At 33.8% G+C, this 10,543-nt stretch overlaps 1 protein-coding gene across 3 annotated transcripts in view; it reads left to right on the top strand.

Moving 5' to 3' along the window:
* The first annotated feature begins 8,240 nt into the window (after positions 1–8,240).
* Positions 8,241–10,543, top strand: part of LOC145660640 (uncharacterized) — a 218,235-nt gene continuing 215,932 nt past the window's right edge. Inside the window, exon 1 of one of the 3 annotated variants that reach the window (XM_081725931.1) lies at positions 8,241–8,624. The gene's annotated coding sequence lies outside the window, so the exon portion shown is untranslated. Of the gene's footprint in view, positions 8,625–8,701; positions 8,830–10,543 lie in introns of those variants that run through there. The other 2 variants (XM_081725935.1, XM_081725932.1) reach the window with 2 other exon arrangements.

The following is a 10,543-nucleotide window of genomic DNA, read 5'->3' as shown; positions in this document are numbered from 1 at the left end:
ATATATATATATATATATATATATATATATATATATATATATATATATATATATATATATATACCCTAACTATAATTCAAACTCATTTTGAAAAAGCAAGTCACATTTAGCTAGTCTTTAAAAAATCAGAAAAATCAAACCACTAAAATTCTATTTTATTTAAAAGAAAAGTAAAGAATAACTCTCCATATAAATCAATCAACCAAAAAAGAAAAAAAAAAGGAAAAAAAGAGAATATACTCAACATCGTACTTTCATGGACAAAACTGTAAGTTATTGCTGGACGTCCTTCCATTTGACGCAGGAGCTATTTAAAAATCTATAAAATTCTTTCTTACCCATATACTCGTCGCTCATTGTACAGTCGAGTTCAATTCTTTACTACCATCCCTCTTCTTTAAAAGTCCTGTCTAACAATTTTATATAGAAAATATTAATATTTTAGCTTGCAACAAAGGGCTCAAACAAAGAAAATTATCATTTTGTTGATTTAATACTGCTTATAGACAAGACTATAACATTTTTCAAACAGAAGTATGTGAGCATTTCTTGTCGCGTACTTTATATGACCATATATATACACAAATTTTAATCGTAATGATCATGGTTGAAAAATATTATTTTTTTTGACATTTTTTAAAAATATTAATTGCAAGGGACCTCAATTTATATCTGTGAGAATGAAGGTGAAATATTATGTTAGATCTTCTGTGGTTACAGTTTTCATTTTTTTACATATCTATATCTATAATAAGAGAAGGATACTAGACTACAAGAGACACCAAACTCAAGTCACCTACTTTAAAAATGCAAGATTAAAAGTACTGTATTTTTTTTTAATGTTCGATTAACGCCCTCAGTGGAGACGGGTGTTTAAGTATTAATGAAATATTAAAACAGAATAAAGGAGAAAACTTTTGTAAAATTTAGAATGATTAGTTACTTTACCCCTTGCGTTGTATTATTAAAGCAACCTCTTGTACTTTATTACATGAATATACAATTTCTTAATAAAACAAGTTGTACATGGAAATAAATGTTAAAGAGAATGCTAAAATTGAATTTTCCAATTTTCGCACAAGTACGAAAAGTTTCATATTTTAATCTCAATCCTTGATCCCAAAGGTGAGTGCTCTATTACCAAAGTCATCCTCAGATTCTTGTGAGGAAGTAATGATAATGGTAAGTTTAAATTGAAATTATAAGAGATGAATTCTACATATGTATCTGACTCTCATTTGTTACAAATGTGATGAGGTAAACTTTATCTTCAGCTTGATAACATTACAATACTTGTGATTGATATTACACATATACTCGTATTCCTTCATTAACAAAAATATATTTAAGAGTTCATGTAAGTTTTCTAATACACCTCATTAATGATACTGCATACATCATCTTGCTACTCTCTTAATAAGACTTCATGATGTATATTCTAGTATCCCTTTCACCACATATCGTGGTATGGATTTTGTATAGCATCAAACCTCATGTTAACAAATTTGCCGTTGTAGATCTCGAAAGCTATGCAACAGGATATTCACTTTCAAGCATATGAAATTGTTCAGCTCGATAAGTTCTTTGGATTGATATACAAATTGAATTTTTTGGAATCTACTATGCTACTCTCCACATTTGTCAGTGGCATGCAGTGTTGCCAACTTTTGAGAGGAATGTGCTTTATGGAGGGTGTTCGGTTTTCATTGTACTCATACACACACACACACACACACACACACACACACACACACATATATATATATATATATATATATATATATATATATATACTGTATATACAAAAATCACGTATGTCTTGAAAGGATATGAGACTTCGATATCTCGCCACTGTTCTCCAAGCGTGGAAGACGATCTGGGTTGAATTCCTGGCGAAATCTCATGTGGTTTGAATTCTACAGTAAACTGCAAGTCCATGTCTCATATAGTTTCGCTGCTGGAAGGGATATTAAACTCTTAATCTATCCATCTGTTCTTCATACTTACCTAGGTATATTTCGAAGTCATGTATGTTCGCTTTTTCGTTATATACACGTTCCTGCTTCATACGTGCAATAATTCACTAGTAACATTTGATGAGTTTATGTATATATGAGCGGCTCCGGGGAAGGCAATGGTAAGCGCCACTTCCGGTTCAATTAGGTTATTAGGTGGAATGGGTTGGGATCGAGCCACAGAACAGTATGTAGCTAGTTTTATTTGGGAAATGTACGTGAAGATGGGAGGGAAAGTTTGTTTGGTATGTGTCATTGCATTGAATTCTATGGGAATCTTTTATTCGAAAATTTGAAAATATCACTTACCATTGTCTTCTCCCAAGCCACTCATATACATTTATAGAAATAACGTTTTACTTAGCCACTCAAAAGTACACTCTCCTCGTGAAATAACATATCTTCGTAGCTTCTTCAATCTAGTTATATTCTTATATTTCTGTAAAACGGTCATTACCAATTATATTCTCTGTGTCACACACTTTTCGGAAATCCGGAGTGGAATAACTGTACAGTTATTCAGAATAGAATTTCGCTTCGATCAAATCGGCCTGAACAGTCCAACTAGAAGAGGAAAATCTAAGGAGCTGTTTTCGCCCAGACACGTTCCGGAAATCAGGAGAAGAATATTTGTACAGTTATTCCTCTCCGGATTTCCGGAAGTCTGTGGCGACCCGCGAAGAGGAAAACTGCGCAGTTTTTGCCCACACACGTTCATTAAAGCCGGAGAGAACTTATTGCATAGTTATTTATTTCCGGATTTCCTGAAGGCATGTGAGCAAGGCGACCTTTATTCCGTTCTCAGTAAATTAGACGAACAGACGGAAGGGCAGACCTGGCATTTAGACGATTGGCAATGGCAGTGTTAATGGCGGCAAGAAAAGAACATCGATAATAAAGTTGCTGGATTTTGTAAATACATTCACTCACGTATCCATAACTACTTGCATATTGCCAACACTTCTCTACGCCTTTCTTTTTCTTTTCTTTTTTTTTTGCCTCATTTGCTCCCCTCTTTTGCTCTTTGTTCTATGTGCTGCTCTGTGTGACTGTTTCGACATCTAACGTTGACCAGTGAAAATAACTGGTACGATCAATTTCAATTAGAAATAGCACATTTTCCATATTTTCATTAAGTTATTTTTATTACAAAATCATTAAAGTATCACCCAACTATTTATTTCTGAACTATGCAATAGACTTCCCAAGCATCTACTTGGTGGCTCTGGTAAGCTGTAGTTTCTGAAGCCAAAAAATAATAGAAATGTAAGATCATTAAGTTCTTTTTTCATCTATGGGGTCGCGGTGGCTCAGTGGTAGAGCGTTCACCTCTGGTGCATGGGGTCCTGGGTTCAAACCCTGTTCCCGCCAAGTGAACTGTGTGGTGGACAAACACCGTCTGTGTGGGTTTTTCTCGGGGTTCTCCCGTTTTCTCCCACCTATTTAATTCATTACTCTTCATCACTGTTTCCTTTAGCCTAGCCTGCATAACCGTGGGACGTAAAATTCAAAAATTTCATTTTGTTTCATCTATCTAGAAGTTGACTCTAGAGCAGTGGTTCCCAATTAGATCAGAGTTGCAAATCCCTTTTGGTTTTTAAGGTAAAGTGCAGACCACACATCTTTGAATTTTGGTATCTGCGAAGTCGTAGTAGTTGAGAGGTAGTTATTAATACCAGCAGCAATTAAATTGAAAAATATTATTTATGCTATAAACGTACACACATAGTGCGTACATAAGGGGGTGCATGGTGTTATTTATATCTTTTATAAATTTTGAGATTTAAATAATGTCATGAACCCCTAAATTATCACCACGGACTCGTAGGGGTCCGCGGACCTCCAATTAGGAAACACTGTTTTAGAGTAACAGAACAGACTATAAAAATGTCTCTTTCGTACTCCTCAAAACTCTTTCTGATCACTGCAAGGAATAAAAGAAAAAGAATAAGAGACAAAATGAAGTTGGTTTCAAAATAGAAATATTTTTTCTAAGTATGTAGGCTTAGTTATATCTATATAGTCACGTTCAAAACTGAATAGTAGTCAAATTCTGTTTAATAGTAATTAAACATGGCATTTAAGTATGACAAGGTGAAAATCTATATTAGTTACAAGAAAATGATGGTTTAGGAAACATAACCTTTCTCCATTCACATATTTTCTACATTGTGATTTAGAGTTTAACTTCTTTCCTTGGAAACTTCCTCTTTTTATTTTATTGTTTTCTTATACTTCAATGTTTTTTTTCCTGCACCATTCAATTGGATTCCTTTATGCACATAAATTGTATTTTTTTTCCTAGTCATTTTCAAATGAATTGCATAATTTGCATATGATCTCACAATGAGAGGATTGTCGGATTTTTAACTCCCTATTTGCAATGTATTGTGGAAATATATAAACGTACCATATTAAGGTATGTACAGTCACCAACAGAAGTATCTCGCCCCCCTCACTGAGCGCTCTAATTCCATTACCTGGTGTCCAGAATATTTGCAGTTTGAAAAACGCCTGAACAAATGCAACCCAACGTACACGAAACATTTCCTCATAAGGACAGCAGTTAATAGCACAGAGTCAAGTCTTTATGCAAGTAAAATAGTGAGTAGATGACGCACGAACCAGTTCTTCATTCTGAGACGAATCTCTGTGGTTTGGAGCGTATTGTCCAATGAACATAGTTGTGAGCACAATGAACTACCATTCGGGAGACCCGGGTTCGATTTCAGCAACTTCCAATTTTTCCAAATGCTTCAATTTTAATTTCAATGCATATTCAGTGTGACAAGCAAGTTCTTATCCTCTCCAGAATGAAAATACGTTGGAATGACGAGAATTGGAGGTATGTCATGGAGACAATTATTTGAAGACTTATTTCCAGCAGTTGTTCTAGATTTGATATTTTCATCTACTTTCAAGTATTTTCTGATTCATGCGTGGTCAGTATTTTTATTTCTCTGAACATATAGTATATAATGAAATAATACATTTATACACAGCAATACTGGTATTGAAAATAATATATGGTGTTCATTGGACAACACGTTCCGAACCATAGAGATTCATATGAGAATGAAGAACTGTTTCGTTCGTCACCTATTCTACAATTTTATCTGCATTAACACCTAGCTCAGAGCTACCAACTGCTGTCAGTGCCGAGAAAACTTTCGTGTAAGTTGGGTTGCATCTGTCCAGGCAGTTTACAAACCGCAAATGCTCTGGGCACCAAGAAATGGAATTAGAGCACTCAGGAGGGGGGGGGGATACTTCTGCTGGTGACTGTACATAAGTCACGCATATACTAAAGAGATATATGAACTTGGATATTTAAATCCCATCTCTTACTGAAATTCTGTGCACGCTACTGTGATTTGATTTCCTTCACAGAAGAAGCAATCTAATTTCAGAGTTGAATTACATTGTGCAAGAAATTGTTTATACAAGAAATACTGTATATATTGGTCTATTTAAGACGGACTGTAATTCTGAGCACAGCTGTATGTGTTTCTTTCCTTTCAAAGAGTTGAATATGTTCTAGTGTAGTCGAAGGATCCTTAGGCAAGCCTTTGGTGCAAGCGGATGAAACTTTGATTCACAGTTTTGATTCAGCATCGTTTAACAGTTACAGTATAAATCTATTTGAGGTACATATAAGGTAGCAAACTGTGGTATAAAAAGCCAAACAACGGTGGAAACAAACATTACTTAAGTAGAAGACTTCTGCCCAACTTTAACCCTTTTAAGTTATACTATGTATTATGTTTTGTTTTTAGGTTTAAAAGTTGAATAAATATTAATTTCAAATTGTGACGTCTTTATACGTGCTTCCTAAATTTTAATAAGGTGAGTAAATAGTTGAGCGCTGAACTACCTAGGTACACAAATTTTTAGTCAGTAGACCATATTGATCAAAATTATCCTCGATCTTTTAGGACTTACTCCTCTTAACACGTGATGTAACTATTATGTTGTACATTGTAGAAGTGACTTTTATTATTATTATTATTATTATTATTATTATTATTATTATTATTATTATTATTATTATTATTATTATTATTATTATTATTATTATTATTATTATTATTTTAAACTGAAGCACTGGAGATGCCTCAAACAAAACATACTGTACTGTACGTCATATCGCATGAATATCTAATAAATTTGACGAACTTTGTCAGAAAAACTATTTTCTTATCGTATTATTTAAACAAGTAAACTTCAAATTATGATAAACTTACAATCTTTTACCTACTTATTCTTGTCAAATTTTAGCCCTAACCAATAAGAAGGATTGAAATATTCATTAGAAAATATACGGTAATGTTTTATCAAAATCGAGTAATTTTTACGTAATTTTACAAAACTCTTTATATATATATATATATATATATATATATATATATATATATATATATATATATATGCAAACTTCAAACATGGAGTGGACTTTGGTCCCTTCTATTTCCTTATTTTTGAAAAATTTGCATATAACAGCCCCAAACAATGGAGGTATCTTCAAATGTTGTAGGAAAATGCATATACAAAGTTTCATTAAAATCAGGTAAATTTTATGAGAGTTATCTGAGAACAAACTGATGAACAGTTGAGTCAAATGGTAACAGCTCACTTCCGTCGCCTCAATCAATTAAGCCTATAAATTATCTGTCGTTTGCCTAAGTCATCTTTGCTAATGAACGGGAGTAATTTCGAAGAAAACAACAGAAAATGTATTTTTATTCCAAAAAGTATCATTGATATTTGAGTAACTACAAATAGGGGTCTAAGAATATTCTACTTTGAAAAAACAATTTCACAAAAGATGAAAAAAATGCTTTTTTTAAACATCATGTACAGTCTTGTTAAAAAAAAAAACATTCATCGACCTCTCTTTCCAAAACCCTCACTCTTACTTACAATTTTGATTAAATCAGAATTTTTTGGTCAATTGAGATCTGTATTTGCAGCTATAATTTTCTAATGACTACCAGAATATGGCCTAAAAGTAAGATGAATGGCTTTTTTTTTTTGAACAAGATTGTATAGTCACTAGCAAACAGTGCGTAATATTTTGTCAATAATTGCGGAAGAAATAGGTTGATTTTAATTAAGTTTCTCTGATATCGAGAAAGCGTAGAGTCCAGTACAGAAAATGAAGTATCTGTTCGAAGTCATCAATTGATTCCGAAGTTATACTGTCAAAGGAACGGTAGGGTGTCTGTATCCCATTTTTGCTAGTGACTGTATGTAAAAATTAATACAAGGAAAAAGTTCAATGTAGTCTTCTCCTCTGGGAAGAAATTGTGAATTCCTGGAGAGAAGATCTTCTCCATGGGCTATCCCTGAATTAACCACTATTTTCAGTTTTGACTGGGTATACAGGGCATACCTGATTAAACTCTTCGTAAGTGATGGTCATGGATAGATTACGATGCATTTCATTAAATATTGATGAAATATGCTCAATATTTTGCATTTATTCAGGTTAATTTGTTACTAGAGATTTTTTTTTTTGAAAAAATCTTGTGTATGTAATAAACTATCATGATAATAAAAGAGATTTAGCAAAAAAGTAAAGCAGGACTTAAACTGTTGTTAAATTTTAATTTCCATTCATTTAATGAACATGGATTTAAGATTTAAACTTTTACTTGAACCGAACAACTGAAAATCCGGATGATCACGCGATTCTTTCTTTCTCCAAGAGATGTAATCCAGAGTAATGATTCGTAGCCTAATAGTGATATCTTTCTCTTGCAGCGTTTCAACATATTCGTTGAAAGGAACGAAGAATTGCATTACAATAATAATGATTAGTGCTTACATAGCATTAGAGAGTCAAACCAAACAGAAGCCCAAAGGGAATTGGAAAGAAGGAAGGATTGAATCCGAGACTTGTGTTTGTGTTTGACTTCGTCACCTTCCTGTTAGAGGATTTATGAGCGTTGATAAAAGAATTGAAACCCTCGTGTGATTCTGCTCTTCAGGTGTCAGTGTTTCTCAAAAGCGAATACAAAGAAGACAGCATGCAAAGTATATTTTCTTTGAAGGGAAAAGCTTTTTGGAAGCCCCGTTGTTTGCTTAGAGATGTTCCTCTCATTCTCTCTCTTTCAGACTATTGGTGAAGTCTAATCTGGAGATCCGGGCTGGCTTGCAGGATGGAAAAGCGGTTTATTTTTACCCGATCTTCACACTGATATTGGTCCAACCTCAGTTATGCTCCAGTTACCCACGAGGTTTGAACGCAGTTGGAGTGATGAGCGAAGAAGCATTTCCCACCAGGAGCTCTCGAGCTTCCATGTTTCCCCTCTTCTCCCTCGTCGCCCCTCATTCTTCTTCTCATCTCGACTGCTGGGAGATTTTTAGCCCCGCCCCTCCAACCAGACAGCCAATTGGAGGGGCGGGATATGGTTGCCATGATTCAAGGCTTCATCGTGTTGATATACCGTGAAGTGAACGTGCTTTGACGGTGCGCTTGAACCCCTAACAACGGCTTACCTCGCTTTACAAGGGGGGACGAACCAAAAACGCCCTATTTTCAAATAGTTATTTCATCTGGAGAAGTTTGGGACACCCTACTTTGAAATTCGGACAAAATTTACCCAGGTAAGTGAAGCAATGGACAAATTTTACTTGTGTTAAAACATGTGGTACTCTTGTTTATATGTTGTATACATGTAGAACACATATGACGTACACAAGGGACGATGCAGTGTTCAAAACATCATAACGAAAATCCATTGTCGCGCAATACAATTACGGATTATGATGTGTCCTTTCTGGAGGATTAGTCTGTTTGATGTTCCAGTGTGTGAGTGTGTTTTGTATATATTTATATACATATGTGATTATCTGAAAGAATTTTTCAGTTGCCACGTTGTCGAGAATAATTGAAATGCCAAGCACGCATACTACTTTCTATAAAGAAAATTTTCCAAGCAAATAGTGCTAATATTTTCGATCTATAAACTAAGTAAAAGAAAATAGTTACTGTGTAATATTGTTTATGATTTGCTTGCATCGACTGTGCTTAAGACCACCGTGTTAACCTCATTAGAGACAATAATAAGTAGTATAACGTGAACGATAATATTGCATAATCAATATATGTGGTTCTCCATACTCATCTAAAGAGAAGGGTCTTCTAAAGAACATGTTGAAAATTCAATCGTTTAGTAACTACTTAGTATGCTATGAACTAGCATAATGTCATTATTCGTATTAATATAGTGTGTAAACAAGATTTTTTTTAAATAAAAAAGAACCTTTAGTGTCTTCTGAAAGGGACTGTCTGCGATAAATGAAATGAAATGTCTGATTTTACGTTTTATACTTATGTCCTATAGACTATAAGAGGGGACTGATTAAAGAAAGTGAATGATTATGATAGAATTTGTGGAATGGTAATGTTGGAGGAAACGAAAGAACTGCGCGAAAGTCTAGGGATACGACATTATCCATTACAAACTGGTGTGGTGGGTGGTCGAACCACGACCTTTCGCACCAGAAAGTAGACTATCAATATTATCAACTTAGTAACGGTAAAAAAAAAAAAAAAAAAAATCGTTTGGCACAAAATACTAGTGATCTGTTAATATAAAATCACTTACATCATACAAAGAAAGTGCGAAAATTTGTCCGTTGTGTCAATAATTTTCTAACAGAGTTCATTATAAACGAATTTGTTGAAAGAAAATCATCGAAAGCTAGCGTTATTCAATGCATATCCAAAACTAACATCTTCCATCCCACAAAGAACTAATTCGCTTGCTTGGAAACGCTCAATGGGGTTTCGTCTCTGATCCATCAACACTAATTACAACTTTAGATCTTTATATTACAAACCGGCATTGATGTTTTTCGGTAATGAGGAAAAGTTACTTTCTTTCTTTCAGATTTAGAAAAAACTAAAATATTAACGTTATAACATTGATTTTAAAAATAGAATACTAGCTGTAACGCATTAAATTAAAGAATGCACCAAAGATTTAACACAATCAAATTGAAAGTCTCAAGTGGTTCATTAATAGAGCGCTCGTCTATGGAGCTAGGGGTTCCTGCTTCGATCTCAGACCATGAAAGCTTCCGTTAGACAATATTGTGTCCGTAGATCTTCTTGTGGTTCTGTCATTTCCTTCTACATCGTCACTCCATCAATTGTTTTATAATTGCTCATTTTCATGAACCATTTGTCTCCTTTTGCCTAAAGAACACAACACTTGTAGAACGTAAAACTAAAAGAGCTAATTTTCCATTTCATTTGAAATCTCAAGATTACACGTAACCTTCATGATTAGTATACCCGTAACATGCTGAATACTAAACGGAAATTATCGTGTTTTATTTTGTAATCAGTTTTGATTCTTTTGGGATTCCCTCAAATGCATTAGGCTCATTGTCGAATAGCTATAGTGTTAAAAAAAAAAAAAAAAAAAAAAAGCTGCTTCATATTACAGATTATTAAAGGAAGTAACTATGTGAACCTTAGACTAAAGTTTAAATTTTTCGCAGCCATAAATATGAAA

Source organism: Thermobia domestica, chromosome 9, assembly GCF_964235325.1.
Source record: "Thermobia domestica chromosome 9, izTheDome1.hap1.1, whole genome shotgun sequence".
Classification (NCBI taxonomy): Eukaryota; Metazoa; Arthropoda; class Insecta; order Zygentoma; family Lepismatidae; genus Thermobia; species Thermobia domestica.
Note: the sequence above shows the minus strand (reverse complement) of the source record. Positions and strands in the feature narration are given on the sequence as shown.